General features: G+C 33.2%; 1 protein-coding gene across 2 annotated transcripts in view; it reads left to right on the top strand.

Annotated features, from left to right (window-relative positions):
• The first annotated feature begins 9,020 nt into the window (after positions 1-9,020).
• LOC125060845 (neuropeptide CCHamide-2 receptor-like) overlaps positions 9,021-15,834 on the top strand; it is an 82,207-nt gene continuing 75,393 nt past the window's right edge. The window contains exon 1 of one of the 2 annotated variants that reach the window (XM_047665953.1): positions 9,021-9,324. The gene's annotated coding sequence lies outside the window, so the exon portion shown is untranslated. The remainder of the gene's footprint in view (positions 9,325-15,834) is intronic. The other variant, XM_047665952.1, reaches the window with a different exon arrangement.

Raw genomic sequence — 15,834 nt, 5'->3', positions numbered from 1 at the left:
TTCTGTATACTTGCAACGAAGTGCTAATAAATAAAAAATAAATGAGCGCTTATGACTTTGTTCCGTTTGCAGAGATCAATGCGAGATTGACAATAGACAAAAATCATTTAATAGAACTGCTGGGATTAAATAATGCTAAATGAGAACTAAATTAGTTTTGCGTCAATCTCTTTCATCACAGCGTAAACACAAATTGACAGACTAAGATAATGTTTAATTTAGACCGTGTAATTAGACTGCTTTATGAATAGGTACTGTAGAACTAGAGGTCTAGTGTATTCATAAATTGCTGATTTTAAGTTACGGGTCAAAGCTCATTGTTTCTTTTATGTTTCGATATCTTTCTCTATGTTTTAAGTAGATTAAAATATAATTTCCAATCGCAAATCATCTGATTCTGTTTCATGATCATTTTTAAATCTAATAGGTAAGTAGGTGATCAGCCTCCAGTGCCTGACACACGCCGTCGACTTTTTGGGTCTAAGACATGATTTCCTCACGTTGATTTCCTTCACCGTTCGATCAAATGTTAAATGCGCACATAGAAAGAAAGTCCATTGGTGCACAGCCGGGGATCGAACCTACGACCTCAGGTATGAGAGTCGCACGCTGAAGTCGCGCACTAGGGTAACACTGCTAAAGTTTAGTTATGGTTTCCAAAAATAATAGATAATAGTTTCATTATAACATTGAACATAATGTTTCCATTGCTTTTCTTCAAGCCAAGGAATTGTACTTGGCAATGCAAGCGTGCAATAAGTTCCACCTTCCCATCAACGTGTTCGTAGAACAGACCGCAATCTGTGGCTGATTGAAAACTTCAAGAGTATTAAATATGACTATAGTTAGATTGCTTTTCATGAAGTCCCGTCACTTTACATGTGAAAGAGAGGATCTATAAATAAAATTATTTATTTAATACACTTATTGTTGAGCGAGGAAAACACCAGAATAATAAATATCTTTCTAGTTGACATTATTTAACTTAGTTCTTAAGTAAGCGATGGGCCTCTTGTGCCTACAACTCGTGTAGTCTATAAGGTAACCTCTAAGCTACAAAGGCAGCAAAAATATAGGTTTACAAATCTTCTTATTATTTTACAAAAATGAGCTATTAGTTTCGTTGCTTTGGAAGTTTTATTTATTTTTAGTTTTAACAAAAGTAAGTTACCGTTACATATTACTCCAATGCGGGAACTATTTATGTTTATATTACAGAAAAAACTACATTAAACATTTATAGATTACCAGCTAACCCGGCAACCGTTGTTTTGCCATGTATATTATTTCTAGGAAACATTTTTTAGTTCAATAAAAATAACTATCTACTATAATAAAAAATAAGGGTTAATCGTAGAGGGATGATAATAAAGGGTTGTATGTATTTTTTAGTGCCACATAATAAAAAAATATTTTTTTTGTGTTGGACACCCCTTATCACTTAGGGGATTACAAGATAGAAAGTAACCTATTCTCAAACTTACTGAATATGCATAAAAAATTGAATAAGAATCGGTTGAGCCGTTTCGGAGGAGTATGGGAACGAACATTGTGACACGAGAATTTTATATATTAGAAAATATTTACAGAAAGACATACTATTTCAAGTATAGGATCTAGGACATGAAACAGTCCTTTTGTCAGTTCATTCAACGAACAATTAAAACGGCTGTTAATCTATCCAGTTCATTAATATAATATATACATTGTTTCATGTGTGCCCTTTTCAAGAGGTTAGCTTTTGCTGAGGGTACGAAAAGTAACAGCTAAATAAAAAACCTCTTGAACCGATTACAAAGCGAAAGTTCCTCTATCTAAAGTATCGTAACGATTCAATAGAAATTCTGTTTTAGTTGGAATGTAATGTCACAAAATTTAATTATTTTCTGCATATCTCTTCTGCACATAAATAATGTAACGCATGGAAAGCCAAAACAAAAGCGTAATAAGATAAAAAAATTATGTATGAAATTTCCCCATGTACTATCTAACAGTACACACAAAGCACGAGCAGAGTAAATTAATCCGCATTGTGACGCTCGTGGATAACGAGCTACGAACCACAGCCAAATTAATACGTGTAAATATACGACAGCTTATTATTTTGATCTATAGTCATGACAATGCCAAAACTGCGTGGGCTATTATTAGAGAATTGTTAATGAAGAAAGATGGAATCTATATTTGTATTCTTCGTCTTTGTGTTTTCGGCGAGCGGGTAGCGACTTTCTCGATCTCGAAGAGGCTCATCTAATGGACACTTTCAATGCCAGAGGGCTCTCAATGCGTTGCCGGCCGATCTTTTTGGGTCTAAAGGTACCTACGTCAATAATATTAACGAAATAAAATGTATTTTTATTGTTCGTTATCCCGTTTGTAAGGGAATATGTATAAAATTAATATATATTACCCAACGATGTTAATAATAATGCAAGTGCTTATCAGGAGGAAAAGCAGTAAGTATTTACATAAGTTAAGGAAAAAAAACACGATTTTAAAAGTGAAAACTCGTGTTTTTAAATGGCAAAGCCAGCCAATATCTCATCTCACCATCTGTCAAAAGCAATGACAATTGACAGACAAAGTTACAGTACTAAATCTGTTTCATGATAATCAAAAGACAGGACTGTCTATGGCTCGTGCATAAACTCTAAATTTAAGTTTAAATATCCATCAAAATTCTAATTCACGACTCGTATAAGAAGTTTCAATAAGATTAAAGAATTAAAGCACTTTCGGTAACATTTCTAACTTATCTTAGCACATTTGTCATGTTAAGTCTTGAAATACCTTTTATTAAATTATTTTTTCTGAAAACTTCACAGCTCTCCAAGATAACGTTAAATGAAGAATTTGGTTTAATAATTTTTATAAACCTTCGTTAAGCATTGATGGATCAACCGATAAATTCCTGACTAAGAAATCAATTAATTTGCGTATTTGTCATTATAAAAATGTTTTGGTAATTTAGTAAATACGAGTAAATGAGAGATGTGTTTGAGAAATGTTTCATTGTAAGGGAGTATTACAACACTAACTTAAACAGACAGTACCGGCGCGGTGATTCCAGAGCTGCTTTCCTCGTCGGGACACATATCTGTCGCAATACAGCGAGGAAATTCTGCTAGCATTAAAGGTATTACTACACAACCTCTGTAATTTATTTCATTGTTAAATATTAACTGAATTAGTTAAGATTATATAGCAGTGTTGGCCTAGTGGCTTCAGCGTGTGACTCTCATCCCTGAGGTCGTAGGTTCGATCCCCGGCTGTGCACCAATGGACTTTCTTTCTGTGTGCGCATTTAAAATTCGCTCGAAAGGTGAAGGAAAACATCGCGAGGAAACCGACATGTCTTACCCAAAAAGTGGACGGCGTGTGTCAGGCACTGGAAGCTGATCACCTACTTGCCTAATAGATTTAAAAATGATCATGAAACATATTCAGAAAACTGAGGCCCAGACCTAAAGAGATTGTAGCGCCACTGATTTTATATTATTTTATATTACCGAGAAATATTTCTTAGAAGCTAGTTTTTAAAGGTTTGCATAATATATATGTTCAAACCATCCAATTACCTATAGTCCTCTCTGTTCTCATTTTCTGTCCTTACCGCACCCATTCCCTAAACATCAGTCGGTCTCTCTTGCCATACCCATACATATTGCAGTGTAGGAGGACTGGAGGCCATTCTACATACTCCCGCGCTGCAGAGAAGACTTACAATCGCCAACGCGAGGTTACACTTGTGCTTACTTCTGCTCACACTTCTATTTGTGGTCTTCTCCCACGGAGAGAAGTGAAGAGACAGAGGACTTTCGTTGAGTGGTGTTTCGGTATACATTTTACGCCGCATTCCACTTGCCCCTCGGTCTACTTTTCTTTGTCTTTGCAAAGAAGACTTGAAGACTTGCAATATGTTTTGCGAGTATTTTTTGCTAAACATCACAATTTAACGAAAAACTCCAGAAGGTGTTTACTAGAATAGGGCTCCATTATATAAAACCTATGTACCCCTTGACTTTCTGTAGCGCTAAGTATATTCCTAAGAGGTCATTATGGTAACAAATTATATACTGTCAAGCGCAGGTTTCTTGGGAACTCTTTTGGCATATCTTTGAAAGAATTGCCTTTACTTTTTGAAAAGGGAAATACATTTCGTCTATTTTCTATATATATTGTGATTACAAGTTTTAGTTTAAGTTTTTTGTTTATAGGCTAAAAAGTTCTTCATTAATGGTAATACATTTACACAATATATTAAAAACTCAAAATATCTTTATTCATATAGGTAAACAAGTACACTTATGAACGTCAAAAAGAAGCTAAATTAATTGTAAATTTATATTTTAGGACGTAGAGCGGTTAAGAAGAACTGGCAAGAAAGTTTCCACTACACTTTTAATCGCTAAGTTTTGAGTCATACAAATTGTTTGACCTGGAACAAATCATTAAAACAACCCTCTCACATTTCACAGAACTAATTACAAAATACGAAAGTTAATTTTCCTGCTTCTGCTAATTGACTCAGTACTGTTGAAAACTAAATAAGTTCGCTATTCCCTGCACAACTTAAACGTATCTTATACAAGCTACATAAATTGAAATGTACTATTGTTTTGACTCTTTTATAGTTTGTACGGTTTTATATTCATAATTATAACAAAAACACATTCCACTATTTATAGGCTTTGATCTACGAGAATGATAAAGATAAGAATAACAATACTTAAAAATAACATTTTACAATACAAGTTAAAGGGTTACCATTACTTTTTTTACTTATGATGGATTAATATGTATGATTTATTTAAATTAAAATACAATTATAACTATATACAGAGACATATAGAGTTAATGCTAAGAAATCAAAAGTCTAGATTGGTTTGAGAAAGGAGGTTTTTATTCTTATTTAATGTATAGTAGTTAGTAAGTTAATAATAATATTATTTATCTTTACAGGTCAGGGCGGATCGCTACCTACCATACATTAATTATTAAATAATATTTTAATTAATTGCCGCGCAATAAAAACGCATAAAAAGTCGCGGGCAAAAGCTCAATCAATATTGTCTTAGAAAAATAATTAAATGGTGTTACATTGAATTAACTGATTTATTAAGTGATATTAAACTTATAGTTTATTATTGAAGTATAAATTCATACAAAGAAAGTCATATTTATCGGTAATAAATCATAATGATGATACCGGATCGCTTTAATATCGCATACGGGTGATGTTTACGAGTTCAAATTGGTAATAAAATGTATTACTAAAAATATATAGAGCTTAATGTATTAGACATTCAATTTATACAACATAAGATATGACTATGTGGGTTCTTATATTCATAGCCGAGATCTACACGCAGATTCATATGTAATATGTCCTCATGCGCATGGACAGATATCGGTAAGAAAATATTTGAGTCTCTTGCAGACAGATAAGACACGAACTACCGAAGTCTTTATGGCATTAATAACATTGATATAGTATATGTGTATGATTTTGAATTTAACTGATTTATTTGATTTTATTTTTTATTTACACTTCGTTACCTCATACAAAAAAGCAGGTTACATATACATAAGTTATTAGGCAACGGGTGGTCTTATCGCTAACAAGCGCTTTCTTCCAGGCAACCCTAGTATGGAACAATAAAAAAGAAACACAAAGGGTAAATACAAGAAGAGCATAAATAATTAACAAGAACACTACACTAACAATAAAGTAAATCTAAAGAAAAAAAGAAATAAAAAATAATAATGTGTATAAACAAAAATCTAATCAAAAAAATTATCTACCTACACTAGAGACCATATGTTTAAAGCCTTGATAACAAATGAACTGAACATATAGCTATTTGTTCTAAGGCAGAACGCTTCAAGTTATTCACAGTTTCCGAGAACGGGGAGAAGTTTTCCTCAGATGACACTGAGGTGAACAGGTGGCCCCGTAAACGATTGGTACTTGAATAATAGGAAACATATATTATTCCGTAAACATACACACCTGCTGAGACAAGTAACCATTTGGTAGACGTATTAAAATAGATGTATCAAAGATGACCTCCTTTAAGGATTTATGTTACATTTTTACATCCCATTGTACTAAAGTAGCGCGATATAATTTAGTAGGCCGAGGTAAATAATGAGGCAATTTCCACGATACCGAAAAGCTGAGTGAGAAATGACAAGACAGCTGAGCAGAATACATTGGACGCATTGTGGTCCTTCAATGAAACAAAGGAGAGTGGCGTTCGTCATTTTTATAAATTACGGGGACATAATCTCTGGCGATAAAAACGTCGCTTTTATACTTTAGTTAATGTATATTTTTCATAAAAGTGTAGCATTTTTGACCTGAAATTGGGTTCGATCGTCAAACACTATAAAGAATCCAGCGGAATTTATAAATTAAAACAAATCGGTTGTATGTAAAGTCGGTTTACTGACGATAGTTGAACGTGACAACGTCTTAAGAAAATACCGATGGAATGGTTGCATTTTTCAAAAGAATTTTTTTTTTGTTTGATAGATATTTTGTATGGATATAGAGAAGGAGGTAAATGGAAATCACAATTGAATTGATCAAGTTACATTTATATATACGGATAAATACAATTATGTAAATTTTTAAACGATAGAACGCTACCGAACGCGGAGGCCAATTGTGCCTCTTTGTCGCTCGTTCCGCGCTCTCGCTTGCCGGCTGGAGCCGGCTGCACGCACGAAAAAACATGACTCATGCGGCGTTACCTCGCTCTGAGGCGTTCCATTTAAGGCTTGAAGTGCAAGCGAGAGCGCGAAGCGACAGAGAGGCACAATCGGACTCCGCGCTCTTCAGCGTTCGACATCTGTCTCTCTCCTACTTGAGTGAGCGATTCGTGACGTTGTCACGTTCAACTATCGTCAGTAAACCGATTTTACAGACAACCGATTTTTTTGAAACAAAAATAATTCCAAGATCTAGATGTGTACATATTTAGTTAACATTACTAAATCTTACATAAGTTCTTATACATAACAACATACTGATGTGTGTCTATGATGCTCTCTAAAAAATACTATTTAGATTTCAATTGTTTTACGTTCATATTTTATGAAGGCCAGTTAAAATTTTATGTGATAGCACGCGCTATCTTTGATATTCCAGTTTCTACAACAGTTCTGTTAATTCTTGGCGCGTGAAGTTTCAGAAATAGTTATATGACATGGCAGATGTATTACAATTGTATGAAGTTGTATATTAAATCCGGAAATAGAATCTTTAATTAGACTTGTCTGGAAATGTCTTAAACTTGGAAATTAATATATCTTCTTTACATATTTATATATACTCTGTTACATTAAAAGTAAAATAAATATTAATTATTATTAGAACGCTTTTCTGACCATTAGTCTTAGTCGTCGTTATTCATTTGTTTAGGTGAATGATGCTTGATTATTATTGTTTATAGGTGATAAGCCTTATGTGCCTGAAACCTGGTGATGTTTAGATTGTTTCATAATTATTCTTACCTTAAATAAAAGGATTTTTGATTTGAATCTGTTAAATCAAAAATCCTTTATTGCACTACCGGGGTTTGGGATTGAAAGTCGCGCGCCGTCCTACTAGGCTGTACAAAATTGTTGTATTTTTGAACATAATAGCTTATAACTAACAACTCAACAATCAGCATTCCAATTTCAAAATATGATTAAAAACCAATTTTTTATTTCATAATAAGAAAGAAAGAAATAATAATAATAATATACACAATATACAGGATATTTACAACATAAAGTGCACTAACCCCCACACTAGGATTCCCTGTGTTGTGGGCAGCCAATCTCTTCCTTTTGTCATGACTGTATTTTACTTCATGATTTCTACATAACACAAATTTATATTTAACTATTTATGCATAATAAGAATATTTTCTGTACCAGCATAGGACAGGTTGACAAAATATTGTTTGAGATTTTTTGTATTTATGTGAGATGTATGTAATGTGAGTTTTGAAATGTTAGTGATAATTTTCTTTTAAGGAAGTGGTTAAAGATGAAGTGGAAAAGGTCTCGGAAGGAGAAAAGCGTTGGGCGAAGAAAGTGCGTTTTTTGGGTTGCTTATAAATAGGATTGCGTTGTGTTTGATGTGGAGTAGCGGGTGTTTGTTTCCAAAAACGTATACATATTCATATTAAGTATAATTGTAAAACACCTAAACGTTTTATTTCGTTGTACAATTTTGAAGTTGAGTAGCGGTAAGGTTTCCTATAGGATATCTTAAGACAATGCCGCTCCACCCCATACCGATATGCAGTAAGGTAATATCGACTGGCATAATGTAGTATACACTATCTTAATTGTATGTGGATCAGAAGTTTTTCTAAGGCGTTTGAAAACATTTATAAGTTTGTGAAATTGAGAACATAGTTTATTTGAGGGCCCCAACAAAGCCTTGAATCAATAATTAATAAATTACGTATATCCATATTACAGAAGCACTGTATTTAAAAAAACTAATCACCTTCACATTGCATTAAATGATCAAAGAAACGTAAGTAGAAATCTGGGGGATTATAGAAGTTTGTTGATATCACACACACAGAAACAGAACTTTGTAAAAAAAAAAAATAGTTTAGAAAAACTAAAAAACACGCTTTTAAATCACATCAAACTAAAAAGAGAAAAATAATTCGATAGACGAAAAATATGGCACAGAGCCAAATTTTTTGTTCATTACCATTTTCAGCCTAAATTAGGAATTATTTTTCACTTTTTAGTTTGATGTGGTTTAAACTATAATATTTATTTTTTAGTTAATTTTTTTTTTTCGGATTATTGCATTGTCATCGATCTTTGACAGGTGCGCAAAGTTTGAATTAAATCTGTCCGTTAAAAGTGGGTCAAAATCGAGTCCGAAGGAGTCGGTTACATACATACATGCATACAGGTGAAGCTAATATAAAGCGTGTAAAAATCCTTAATAATTCGTAAAGATTGATAAAAAATATCCAACGCCTGCTAAAAGCTCAATTTGTATGTGTTTGAAGTGCATTAGCGTTGAACTGCGCGAATATCTTCCGTTCGGGAATCTCTCCAGTCTATTTTGTGAGTCGCGTCGCGTGGTCGGCTCAAAGAGCAAAATGATAACTTTGAACAAAGTTTCGCGCCTTTTCGAATGAAACATTCCGTACGTTTATTCCATTTGTGAACTCCTTGGTGAAAAAATGAGCACAGATTATACATATTTTTGAATTTCGAAAAAGTACTTTAATAAAACATAGCCCACGTAAAATGTGATTTTTCGTGTCCTAAAGTGTCCGTCATCATTAATATGTAAGTATTACTTTATATTGAAAAAAAAATTTCAGAATACAAACGAACGCCGCCATTTGGATTTAGTAAAAATATTATATTAAGCAACTTAAACTTACAGAATTATTTAAAGTAATGACGACATAATCTTTATTGAGAAGTGGATGTGAAAAGCTACGAATAGTTTACATAATTTACATTTTGAATTATTATACGTAGTTGAAAAGTGTTTAATAAAACTACTATTAAAAGCTAGTTTCTTGTATTTAAAGCCGACTGATATTGATACATTTTTAGATAACAAATAATATAAGAATTTAAATTTTGACTCAATTTAATTAAAATATTTGTAAAGATGTGACAATTACTGTCAACCATCAACACAATGATAAGAAATTATTAAATCTATTCTAATCAATTAAAATCATGGTTGCATATATTTACGAGCTTGATAGATAACAATATAAATTTTATGGAGAACATACATCACACGATCTCGTATGTTCATTTATTGTTATTAATATACCAGTAAAGTGAAATGGGGTTGGCGGATTCGACGAATGATTGAAGCGCAAATTGAATGTGAAATTGCTGCTACACTTCTGGTGGATTGTGAGGACCGAGCAGTCAAAATTATTTAATCGGTTACATGCTCATCTTCTAGGTAAAATAGTAAGAGCGACTGGTACAGCCCTCCCAGAGTCTTGGAAGCAGCACGGTAGGCTCTTGTTCTTAAAACTGTCATACAGCAAAATAGAATGTTTCGTTTCAGTTTGAATTTGGTATCATTCGTTTTATTTTACTTATTGTGAAAGATTTTCAGCTTATAACTAGCTTACTTACTAAATAACTTTCTTTTAACGCCAATAAACAAATCTTTAAATTTAATTAAGTACTTAACAATTAAATGGATTTGTAAAAATAAAATCATTTAAATCCAACTATGTATTTATATCTACCAAAGAAAACCACGAAGTTTACGCTTTTTCTTCCGTATTTCTTCTTCCTTGATTCGTAAATAGCTTTACTTAATCAATGAAATTACTTTGCACAACTGAATATCAAAGTTCATGTTCTTTGAAATAAGATTTTCTAATTAACAATCTGAAGTTGTCTCGTGTAGTCCCGAGTACTATGTGGTAGAAGCGTTTCTGCGTATTCATTATTTCCCTCGGTAAGCTCGCCCTTCAAATTTACGCTATTTTTAAATCATAAATAAGCTAGGAATGGGGAATGGTATTTAAAAATTAAAAATGACTATACCATTGCGCATATTTGGGCTCCGCTTGCGGCATGAAACATGTCTCTGGTCAGAGCGCATACAGAATAAGTTTTCTTTATAACAGACTATATGGCATCTATCCCTATTATTTGTCTTGGGGATGGTGGGGTACAAAAATTAGATACAAGACGGGACTTACAGCTGGCCTATTATATACTTAAAGTCTAGCGGTGGTAAGCATCCCATTTGGCCGATGCGGCCTTTGCTGTGCCAAGGTCCATTCCACATCATTCGTGGCCGTAGAGGACCGTGATATTAACGGCTGATCGCGTGGCTGGATACGGACAAGGCTACGCTGTTATCGTGTCCTGCTTCGGGCGATTGCTGGTGGCGCCGTGGGGTTTTAGTGGCTATGCACAACAGCGAGTCCCACATAACACTTAACACTTCACTATCAGGCAACCGTGCCGCAGGGGGTAGGTGTAACGCATTTCCCCACGAAAAAAAAGGGTGGTAAGCAACCCAAGTGCTCTCCAAGAACTCGGGTTTTGTACCTAGTGGATATATGCGACGGTGAAGGCCAAGGTTGTTAGCGATACAGTCTGTTGCACATCTGCGGACGGGGATCTCTCCGTTAACATCAGGTGAGCCTCCTTCCCGTTTGCCCCCTGTTCTCTTCAAAAAAAAAATCGTTACGCTTACTGAATGCTGTCTCCGACACGACATCTTTATATGTTCGCAGATTGAGTTCAGAGTGGCGATATTATTGTGTTTAATATGAATTTTTTTTAACAATATCATATTGTTCTAGAACTGTAAGTGTAATGTATATTTATGAATAAATAAATAAATGTTGGAACGAATATTTAATTCTCCACAATTGCTGAAAATCAGTGGAATAGCCGAGTTACGCAAATAATACCATAAATCTGCGTTTAGACTCGTTGAAGAAATTATTTATAGTTTAATTACAGACTATAGAACCTTTTAAGTATGAAAGAATGATTAATATTACAAGTTGCGAGCATATTGTCATACTATATTCGGCGTTTACCTTTTTGAATAAGTATGACCACTAATACAATGAATAATAAAATTTAATTGGCTTCTCTTATACCGTGGTCGTACCTTTTACGTAGTAAATAATTGTTTTAGCAGAACTAAAACTCTTAAACGTGAGGTCGTGGTTTTTGAATACTAATTGTATCAGTATATTAGTGCCTAGAAGGTGCCTAGAAGGCGAATTTTGGTTAAGAACCTAAAATCGTGTCAGGAACTAAAGGATACAGTTCTTCTATCATCTATCTCAGCTCTTCGCACTCATATGGGTATGCCCCGTTGGGGACTTACAATACTTTTATATTACAAGTAAATTTTTTCTTTACATATAAGTTTCGTGGTTATTAAATTAATGAGTGTAAGAAAAAAAAAATTGTATAGAATTGGAAGTTTATCATGAGATATATATATAATACTACCTGACCGGGCAAACGTCGTTTTGCCATGTATATCATTTATAATAAAAAAATAGGGGTTGATCGTAGAGGGGTGAAAGTTAGGAGTTGTATGGATTTTTTAGTACTGTATCATAAAAAAATAAAAACAGAAAAAAAAATCTAAAAATAAAAAAAATATTTAGGTGTGGACTACCCTTAACCTTTAGAGGGATGAAAAATAGATGTTGTTCGATTCTCAGACATACCCAATATGCACACAAAATTTCATTAGAATCGGTCAAGCCGTTTCGGAGGAGTTTAACCACAAACACCGCGACACGAGAATTTTATATATTAGATATATGGCATATGTTTCTTACGCTTACGAAAATTTTGTGTTCAAAATACTATACAAGTATACACGAAACACCAAAGTACCGAAGTATCGATAAAGTTTTAACAAGAAACCAAGCATGCAAGCTAGCATATAAGAAACTTTCTCATTGCTAAGGATATTTAAATTCTTATTAAATCAATAATTAATTTTAAAGAACTTTACTACACTACGCATTCTACACACTACAATACCTGTCGTGTGGAAAATAATGTGTTTTTTAATGTAATCTTTACACATGTACACACTCTAAGCGTTTTGGAGTAAAACGAATTGTAAATAATCATTATTATAACAAAATCCACAGTTAAAAATAATTAATTTATGTTTCAGTCACGTGACACAAAACGGTCAGGGTATGTTTTTGTCAGTCTGAACATAATAATGTTTTAGAGTTTGAGTTTTTTGACGTGACAACGTCTTATAAATCGATGGAGCCGGCTGCACGCACGAAAAAACATGACTCATGCGGCGTTACCTCGCTTTGAGGCGTTATCTCGCTCTGAGGCGTTACCTCGCTCTGAGGCGTTCCATTTAAGGCTTGAAGTGCAAGCGAGAGCGCGAAGCGACAGAGAGGCACAATCGGATTTGCTCTTCAGCGTTCGACATCTGTCTCTCTCCTACTTGAGTGAGCGATTCGTGACGTTGTCACGTTCAACTATCGTCAGTAAACCGACTTTACAGACAACCGATTTTTGTTTTATCGGAGATGGATTTTGATTGATTACCAACAAATATGTATTTTGCCTATATTGGGGCGATTAACAGGAGTATTTTTTTTAATTTGAAAATATACACATATGACTAGATAAAATCAGCTTGTAATGTCAAAATTATACTAACCTCATAAACACAAATTTTACCCTCAAAATTTAATATTGAGAATGTTGACCCTTTTTATCCCTCAAATCGTTTTGCGCGTTCACGTTTTTATATCTTTTAATAACAAATCTTTACGATTTTGCTTCAATATTAAACAAGTATTTTGAAAAACATATAGGTACATTTGCCATACTTAGCTTTCTAATTAGATTGCTTTGATTCTGGTGGAATATATAGGTGATTCAGACTTCAGCAGTGCTGGAATCTTAATTGGTATCACGGATCATTCTTAGCTAATCGGATTATACATATATCTGTGTTACCCATATGACATAAACCTTAGACTGAACCCTGAAGCTTTCGAAATTTCTTCGAAAGTGCGAATCACGGCGATGCTTTGTTTGACCTTTGTTTTTTTCTATGGACGCAATTGATGCTTGCTCTTACGGTGAAAGCAAACATCGCGAGGAAACACAAAAGTCGACGACATGGTCCAGACATAGAAAACTGATCACTTACTTGTAACCTGCAATCTGAGGAAGAGGTAATACCCATAGAGAGTTGAATTGCCTCTTGATTATTATTACTTTTAGCAAATACCTTTCGCACTCGGTACAAAGAATGCACGTAGCCATTAGAGTTCAACATAGGTAGCTTCGCTTTCAGAAAATAGATTTTTTCATATAATATTAATAATTATAAAAAAAAAGGGTGCGTGTACTTATGTACGCGCGTAAGAAGTTATACTTCTTTGGCATTATTAAAAATAGTTTTTGATTGCATGCAAATAATTAATTACAATTAAATAATCAAAGACTGGAAAAGGAGTCATTAAAGTCAATAAAGTTCAGTTTACATTTGAAAAATTAATTAAATAAATATTTATTATTATTCTCTTACATTAAACAAATAAAACACTATTTATCTTTAAAACATTTTTATTTCATTATACTATTTATTTTTAAGTGACTGTCTTCATCAGAATTTCGGTTTGTAATTTTAAATTAATCATTACTTGGTTGTGCATCTACGAGGCTTCTCCAAAACTAAAACTACTACTTGCTTTCTGCAACAAATAAGAGAATATTAATTTAAGCTCTGTCCATGCAAAACTTAAATTTTTTTATAATTCATATTATAAATTTTTTAACACATTTATATTAATATAATTATATAAATGTGTTAATAATATAATTTGTAGCACATGCTACAGACCTGGATAGCAACTTTCTTTTATTCTATTTAGAGATAGAGATAATTTAAATATAATACCGGTGTCTTCCTTGTAGGTTTCTTTGGAGTTGTTTGGGGATTCTTGTTGTTCAGTTCGACATGATTTTCTTTAACCTTTCTTTAATCCTACAAAATAATGAAATTGTTAAGTTATGTTGTCACTGTTGTGCACACCTTTGTTTGGCTTTTTTAGTATTCAAGTTATGTCAAAACTGATTTATTACCTTGTCATTGTTGGCTTTTGGGATATCAATTGTTTCCAAAATGATTTTATTTGTAATATCCTGAAATATATAAATAACATCTATTAATTTAAGTATCATGGTGAGTGGTTCGCACTCAGGTATTAAGGTGTATTATACCCACTGTCCATTATAAGTGGGAATGGGCTCACTTCTGGCTGGACAGAGTTTCGGTACTACAAGTGCAACATGGATGTTTTGAGGTATTACAATATCTCTAACTACCTGTAGGGGAATAAAGTACTGTTGTGAGCATATGCCTATGCTTGAAAGGTTGAACCTTGAACATCACCATACATCATATTTATAATTAACATTCCTACCTCGACACCATCACAATCAAATTCATTGAAATCTACTTCAAACCGTTGCGGTATCATCTCTGCCATATCCATTGTGTCTCGAGAAGGTGATGGTGGCTTTGTTCCACCTCCAGTTTTAGATGTTTCACGGCGATAAGATGACAACTCTTTTTTTGTATTCAATTTAGTGCACTTCCACTGATTCATCAATTGTTTTTTGTCTCTTGTCCTTATATTTGCTAGATTAAATCTGAAAAATTACATGTTTTGATTAAATAATGTGGTCATTTTTTTGAGATGCAGGTACTTATTAAAATGTTTACTTCTCTGTTATATCGCTCCAAGCCTTCATTTTCTCCTTATTAGTATTCGTGCTTAAATCTTTGTTCTCAATTATTGATATATAGAATATTTCTAAAACGTTGCTGTAACAAACGCAATAAACATAAGCAATGAATAATGGTTCATGTTTCAGTTTTAATCAACAATAATACTCGATAATACCTACGGATAGTTAACCTCAATTGTATTGAAGCACTCAGGAAGGTTGGCACAGTTTTTTCACAAATATTTTATCATATTAATTAGTTTTGATTTAGATATTAAATTTAAATCACTTCTGATTATAATTCGGACGCACATATAAAATTCGCACTTGTATAATGAAAATAACTAGATACATAGATAATCTTTTATTTTAAACAATAATTCAAACTTCTATATTTGTTTAAAAGGTAAATGTCAATGTCAGATGTCAATTGTCATGGATATTCAAAATTCTTGTTAAGCTGCTAAGCTAAGAAATAGAATATGCGTGAAGTTAGCTTATATTCTATTTCTTTTGTAGATTGCGCACGCTATAATCACACTCCGAATTTTG

This window comes from Pieris napi, chromosome 22 (assembly GCF_905475465.1).
Source record: "Pieris napi chromosome 22, ilPieNapi1.2, whole genome shotgun sequence".
Lineage (NCBI taxonomy): Eukaryota > Metazoa > Arthropoda > Insecta > Lepidoptera > Pieridae > Pieris > Pieris napi.
The sequence above is the reverse complement of the archived record's forward strand: the minus strand, read 5'-3'. Positions and strand labels throughout refer to the sequence as shown.